Raw genomic sequence first — 7035 nt, 5'->3', positions numbered from 1 at the left:
CCACCCATTTAACCCCCCCCCCACCAACCCCCCTTCCATCAATCCTCAGTTTGTTCCCTACATTTAAGAGTCTCTTATGGTTTGCCTCCCTTTCTGTTTTTATCTTATATTTCCTTCCCTCCCCCTATGTTCATTTGTTGAGTTTCTCAAATTCCACATACAAGTGAAATCATATGATATTTGTATTTCTCTGACTAATTTATCTCACTTAGCATAACATGCTCTAGTTCCACCCGTGTTGTTGCAAATGGCGAGATTTTATTCTTTTCTTTTTCATTGCCAAGTAGTATTCCATTGTGTGTGTGTATCATATATATATATATATATATATATATATATATATATAGTATCATATCATATCTTCTTTATCCATTAATCAGTCAATGGACATTGCATTTCTATCAGGTTCTCATATGATGTTGATAAGGCAGGACCTCACACCATGCTTACAATATCACTGTTGTAGAGGAAATGCCTAACTTTATTGATGCACAGAGTAGTGCCATGTGAGTTTAGGACATGTGGAGGCCATCCTTTCCCCATTCCTCTATTCAGTAACTAAAATATGATTGTGCTGGCTGATGGTGCAGATAAAGCCTGAAGACAGTCTGATGGAAAATTTCCTCTTACCTGGGGGGAAGGTGAATCTCTGTTTACATTTTCATCCTATTCAGGCCTTCAAATGATTGGATGAGGCTTACTTGCATGGAAGATAATCTCTACTGATTAAAATGTTAATCTCATCCAAAAACACCCACATGGAAACATCCAAAATAAAGGAACCAAATGTCTGGGCACCTTGTGGCCCAGATGAGTTGATACATAAAATTAACCATCACAGAAGGGAGAAGGGCAAAATTGTATGCCTGTTGATTCTTAAGCATTCCTAGAGTCCCTGTGATGAATGAGTCTGCTCCTTAACCCCATTGTCCAGAACACTCCATCATACGGCTATACCTGGTCCTATGGAAGCTTAGGACACTGAATATTTCAGCTGGTCTTTTTTCCATTTCAAATAAACCCAGGAATCTTTTGATCAGGGAAAAGGATAGATATTGGGGGGGGGGGCAATTAGCAGGATCTGACCCACTAAGTAATTTACCATGTCATTTGTCTGTAAAACAAGACAGGGTTAATATATTCTATAAATCGGATACATAGAAAATAGTATTCCCCTGATTTCTCCAAATAGTGACTCAAAGAGTCACAACGTAAGGAAACTCGATTAAAATTTCCACATTAGAAGAAGATCAGGTAGGATGCAAAGGTAAGAGGGTAACAGATGTTGATCTCCACATAAATCCTCTTTATTTGGGATAACCAGCAACTACTGTTTAGGAGAGGGGGAACTTGAAAGGACAATCATAATGTTGCAATTAACGTATCTGACAAATATAGGACTTGTGCAATTAATTAAATTTTTACTTGCTTGTCTTCACACAATCCAGAATGGGTTGTAAAACTCCCTTTCCTACATACATATGCACTGTTAATTTTTTTTTTCAAAGTTTATTTATTTTTGGGACAGAGAGAGACAGAGCATGAACGGGGGAGGGGCAGAGAGAGAGGGAGACACAGAATCGGAAACAGGCTCCAGGCTCTGAGCCATCAGCCCAGAGCCCGACGCGGGGCTCGAACTCACGGACCACGAGATCGTGACCTGGCTGAAGTCGGACGCTTAACCGACTGCGCCACCCAGGCGCCCCACACTGTTAATTTTTTTTAACAAAATGATGTATACATCATATAAATTTAGAAATGTATCTTCCCATATCAATTAAAGACATGGCTATCTTTCCAGGAAGCATATTATATTCTCCACCTTTCAGATAAAATATTCTGAAATATCTCATACAGAATAATTGTTTCCAGTTTCAGCAATTCAACCCAAATTTATAAAATGTATTTTTTTCACACTAATAGAGAGATCCAAAGTTTTGAGCTCCCTACTGAAATGTCACTAGATAATAATTAACCTTTATTTTGGAAATGCTGCCAGTGGGGCAAGAACGTGTGGAAGTAAGGTTGAAAGTGGAACGGACTGGGGCACCTGGGTGGCTCAGTTGGTTAAGCGTCCAACTCTTGATTTTGGCTCAGGTCATGATCTCATGGTTAGTGAGTTCGAGCCCTGCATCGGGATCTGTGCTGATAGTGTGGATCCTGCTTGGGATTCTCTCTCCCTCCCTCTCTCTCCGCCCCTCCCCCACTTACATGGACTCTCTCTCTCACTCAGACACGAAATAAATAAGTAAATAAGACTTTAAAAAAATAAAAAGAAAGTGGGGATGTATCTACTGAGATTCGCTGAAAGAGTAGCATATGGTCTCATAACAAATATAAACAGATATATACTTAATATATATGTAAATATATGATATATTTGACAAATACTGACATGTTTAAATCTTCATTATGTACCAAAACATTCATAGTAAAAAATATAGTGCCAAGTAAGCTCCTATTTTTTAAAGCTCTACACATCATCCTAAAAATCAATATTTACAGATTTCTCTTTCTTTTATTTCCACTGCATAACTGAGGTATATCATGGTAGGTCTGCCCAAAGTGACACTTACCTAGTGAGTTATAGGCATTTAAATAGATGATTTGGAGACATTGGGTTTCCATCTAAATGTAAACGTTATTGATATACATGTGCATTTCAGAGTTGAAGATCTAAATTTAATTACACATCTAAATAGTTTAATAGCAATGTTTTGCAACATACTTATTATTAAAATACTAAATATTTTTATGAAGTTTCACAGAAAAACAAGCCTTACAGTATGAGATAAGGTAGACCAATAATTTTCTTCTAATTAGACTTTGCTTAAAGTACTATAGATAAGGAGGTAGTTTATTTTGTTTCTCATTTTCTTTGGCAGAAACATAATCATAGTACCATTTGTATTTTTTTTAATGTTTATTTATTTTTGAGACAGAGAGAGAAAGAGACAGACAGAGCATGAGTGGGGGAGGGGCAGAGAGAGAGGGAGACAGAATCCACTGCAGGCTCCAGGCTCCGAGCAGTCAGCACAGAGCCCTACGCAGGACTTGAACTCACGAACCGTGAGATCAAGACCTGAGTTGAAGTCGGGCACTTAACAGACTGAGCCACCCAGGCACCCCACATAGTACCATTTTTAGAATCGTGTAGAGTTTAAATCAACTTGAACGTCAAGACCATTTAAGACCTCTTAAAGTCTTCTGAAGGCATTCTTAGGAAACCTCAAATAAAATCCAACTTACATCTTTCTTTCCAGACTCTGGGGCATCTGGTCTTTGACTACTCTCCAAGTTAACCCCTCCCACCCTCTCCCTTTAGTCTGTACACTCCAGATACTCTGGACTACCTTTCTTCTCCAAGTATACCACACTCTTCCTCTCCTCAGAGCCCCTGTGCCTGCCATTCCTTCTCCCTACGATTACATTCCCAGTGGTTGGCAGGGCTGGCTTCTACTCATTCAGATTCCAGCTTATGTTTAGTGCTCCTAACCGGGGGCCTCCTGTGAACTTATTTAGAATTGCACACTCCCGTTCATTTCTTCTCTTTAACACCACACATCCTAGAAAGCACAAAAATTAGAACTTCCCAGTGTTTGCTGTTTTTAATTGTCTCTTTCCCCTCTCCTACCCTTAACAGACTCTAGACACTCATTTCGACCTCTTCAGAGCTGTATTCTCAATGCTTAGGTAGAAGGATGCCTTCCCTAGTGGGCATTCAATAATGTTTGCAGATTCACCGAGCAAAATCTCAACTTTAACAAACTTTGATAGGTGAGGTTCACTTGCAATTAACAAATATTGTTTCCTAAACATGGAGCCCTGAAAGTGGAGCTATCCTAGTGGTAAGAACATTATTTTGTAATTTGGTAGAGAAATAGAATTGATACTTGAAGCTATTTCTTCAAATGCACTGATGAAATTCATTCAGTGTAGGTTAAACAATCATAAAATCTGAGATCACCTAAAGAGACTCCATTTATTCCAGTTTGGATGAGTTTAAATCCATTATGCTAAAGGAGTCTGGGGCAAAATGTTATTAGAGCAGCATGCTGAATTTTCTCATCTGTTACAAACAGTAGAAATAAAAAGGTTTAGATAGGAGCGTTGCAATCTGCATGTCTGACCCCCCCAAAAAGGAATCCAACGTCACATCGTATGATTAAAATTGAATGGCCTACTGGTGTAGAAGACATCTTTTGGAAAATATTTGATTTTGATGCCAAATTAACTCTGGTACCTGCTTGCGAGGAGGTCAATATCAGAGGGTGGGACCTTATACCTGAAAGGTGGAGCGAATCTGGGGTATTGATGGCATTAGTGTTCAATGAAACTCAGATTAGAGAACAAGGAAGTTTATGCTGTACAAGTACATTAACTGGAACCAAACGTGTGCTGGAAACGAATAGAGGTGACGTGTGCTCAAATGTCAGGTAAATCTATCCTCTGTGCAACTTTAATTGGCCGCTTAACTGGGAGCCTTTAGAATTGTCCAAACTCTTTCCAATAGTAAATATTAAGCCGTACCAAATTGCTGGAGGTCAATAAGAAATTTTGAATTTTGGGGGAAAAAATATGGAAGTGGAGAACTTATTTGCACCAGTTTGTTGTGAGAACAGGTGGATCTGAGTGACTAAATGTCGACCCTAATGGATCGAACAAAATAGTTTCATGGTGGTTCAGCTGAGGCAGATGTAGCTTTCACTCCTCCAGAAAAATCCAACAGTCTAAAAGGGGCTTGCCTGCTTTGAGAAATTCGGCTGATTCCTTCTTCACCATTATAAATAGTGACTGCGGACGGGCACAATTTGTTTCTCATAAGCAAGACTACAAAATGGATCCACTGTCTTTCTGGAGAATATTTAAATTCTCCGGCTACAGCAATCACCTGGTGAGATAAGATTTAGTTATGATTCATCATCAAAACAACTTAATTTATGACATTGATGACGTCATGGAGAAAGCCAAAGGACCCGTGAGAGCTACTGTGGCACCTATTACTGAGTGAACTTGGCTTACTTGGCCAGATAAAATATACAGCTAACCTAATCTGTTAAATTCTTGAATATAATTTGAGCTAAAGAACCAGGAGGCAGTCTATAGATTGCATGGGGTAAATTTCTCTCTTGGCTAAACCCCACTGAAGAAAAGAAGTTCAATGTCTTGAGAGGCTGTTTGGGTTTTTTGAAGAACACAACACATGTACCTCACCTGTTATTTTGTTTTCGTTTTTGTTTGTTTTTGTATCTCGTGCTACTCAACATCACGTGACCAGAAATAAATAGGAATTTAGATGGAATCCAGTATAATTTTTTTTTTTTTTGCAGAAGTCTGTAAGTCGAACAACACTATTAAGAACTAGAATTTCCATAATAGCAAATAATGTGAGGCATCATTTCCTGTACTCATGTGCCATTCACGTATCTTCTTTGAGGAAAGGTTTGTTCACATCTGGAGGTCATTCATTACTCAGGCTGTTTGTTTCGTATTACTGACTATTGAGATTTATGTCTTCTGGATCCAAGGCCTTTATCAGATACGTGGTTTTCAAAAAATTTCTCCCAGTAGAAGGCTTCTATTTCTAAACTCTTACCAGTGTGTTTTGAAGAGCCAAGGTTTTCATTTTGACAAAGTCCAATGTATCAGTTTGCTGTTTCAAGGTTCTTGATTTTGGTCTCATATGCCCTGCTTTTCCTATGTGAATTTTGGGAAGGATGGGGTGAGGGCGTTTGTTTGTTTGGCTGATGTGTGAGGCAGTGGTGATGACTGAATTCTTCTGCTCCCTCTCTTAGTCATTTAAAAGCCTTTGCAGCAGGGAGAGACTTGGCAAGGTCTTCTGAGGGCACAGCTTCTTGCTAAATTATACCTGCAACATTTTTCATGTCTCTTGAAGTTTCCCCTGTTCCCACTTTGTCCATTCCTTTCCTATTTTCTTAGCCATATAATATCCTGCCAAAATGACTTTAAAGAAAGGAGCACCTGAAAGTTTATGGGGGAAAAAGTCTCAAATGTGTTTGAGAAGCCGCAGAAGGGTCTGGCTTCTCAGAATAACTAATGATTCTCACAGGGTAAATAAACTGCATTCCTTTCTATCTTCATAAGCATAACACAAGATTCTGATAAGCAAACTCTTCCATTCTTGTCTGCAAGCGACCTACTGTGATTTAAACCGGAGAAAGCCCATCCCCCTTCTAACCCTGGTCAGGTCTCCTTAGGTTAAACAAGAGCGGATAGCACACATTTCAACACTGATCCTCTTGCTGAATTTGCACGGGTGGGATGGAACCCGTGTGTCGTCACAAGGCCTGCTGCATTCACAGGCATAATGTAGAGATAACTGAGCTGATAAAGTGGCGTAGGGCTTTCAGTGTGTGATGGAACCCTCGTGAGCTCACTTCAGTTGAGTGTGATAACCCAGCAACGCGAAGGCCATTGGATTGAATTTTGTTTTTATCTATGTTTTTAGAGATATAAATACATATGTACAGAAGGATACATGATATGATTCATAAATCATATCATGTGCGTGCAAATAAAAATCTAAACTTGTTACATAATAAATCTGTTTAAAATCACATGCTAGCATTACCTTTGTACTCTGTTTTAATTATTTTTCTTAGAGGCCACTTGGCTTAAATCCTAAAGGAATTCCAAATACCATACGAAAAATGTAGAAAACAGTTCTACCAGCAAGCATACATTCTGCAGGTTTTGTGTGGACTATTACTTGGGCATCAATCCAATTGAATCTCAGTTCAAGTGCATTCAATAAATCTATAGCGAACACGTTACATATGGTGACCTACACTAGATGCCTTAAGAAAATTTTAACATTCGTAAATATCTTCCCTCATTTAGTAGGTTGCCTTGTCATTGTTGATGGTTTCCTGTGATGCAGAAGCTTTTCATTTTGGTGTAGTCCTTCGAGCTTAATTTTGCTTTTTTTTCCTTTGCCTGAGGAGACATATCTAGAAACATGTTTCTATCACTGATATCAAATAAATTTCTGCCTGTTTTCTTCTAGGAGTTTTA

This window comes from Puma concolor, chromosome D3 (assembly GCF_028749965.1).
Source record: "Puma concolor isolate L17-30 chromosome D3, mPumCon1.1.hap2, whole genome shotgun sequence".
NCBI lineage: Eukaryota > Metazoa > Chordata > Mammalia > Carnivora > Felidae > Puma > Puma concolor.
The sequence above is the reverse complement of the archived record's forward strand: the minus strand, read 5'-3'. Positions refer to the sequence as shown.